A 283-nucleotide genomic window follows, 5' to 3' on the forward strand; every position below is an offset into this window, starting at 1 on the left:
AATACCTCACCTCATTCTATCATTTTTACACTAAATTTCCTATACAAACTACTATAGTCTTTTATTTTCTCTTCTTCATCTTCTTCTCATACTTCATAGAAAGTTATGAGCTTTTATTATGTTGTTCATAAAGTAGAGTTTATATTTCTTCTTTAAGTATTTTATGAAGGCATACCTAAAGGGGTGATAATAAAATCATATGAACTTTTATGTAGTTTTTGACCTTTGTAAATCTTGAAATTTCTTCTTTGTTCTTAAATGGAAAAACTATATCTTTGGACAA

This window comes from Lupinus angustifolius, chromosome LG02, assembly GCF_001865875.1.
Source record: "Lupinus angustifolius cultivar Tanjil chromosome LG02, LupAngTanjil_v1.0, whole genome shotgun sequence".
NCBI classification, from domain to species: domain Eukaryota; kingdom Viridiplantae; phylum Streptophyta; class Magnoliopsida; order Fabales; family Fabaceae; genus Lupinus; species Lupinus angustifolius.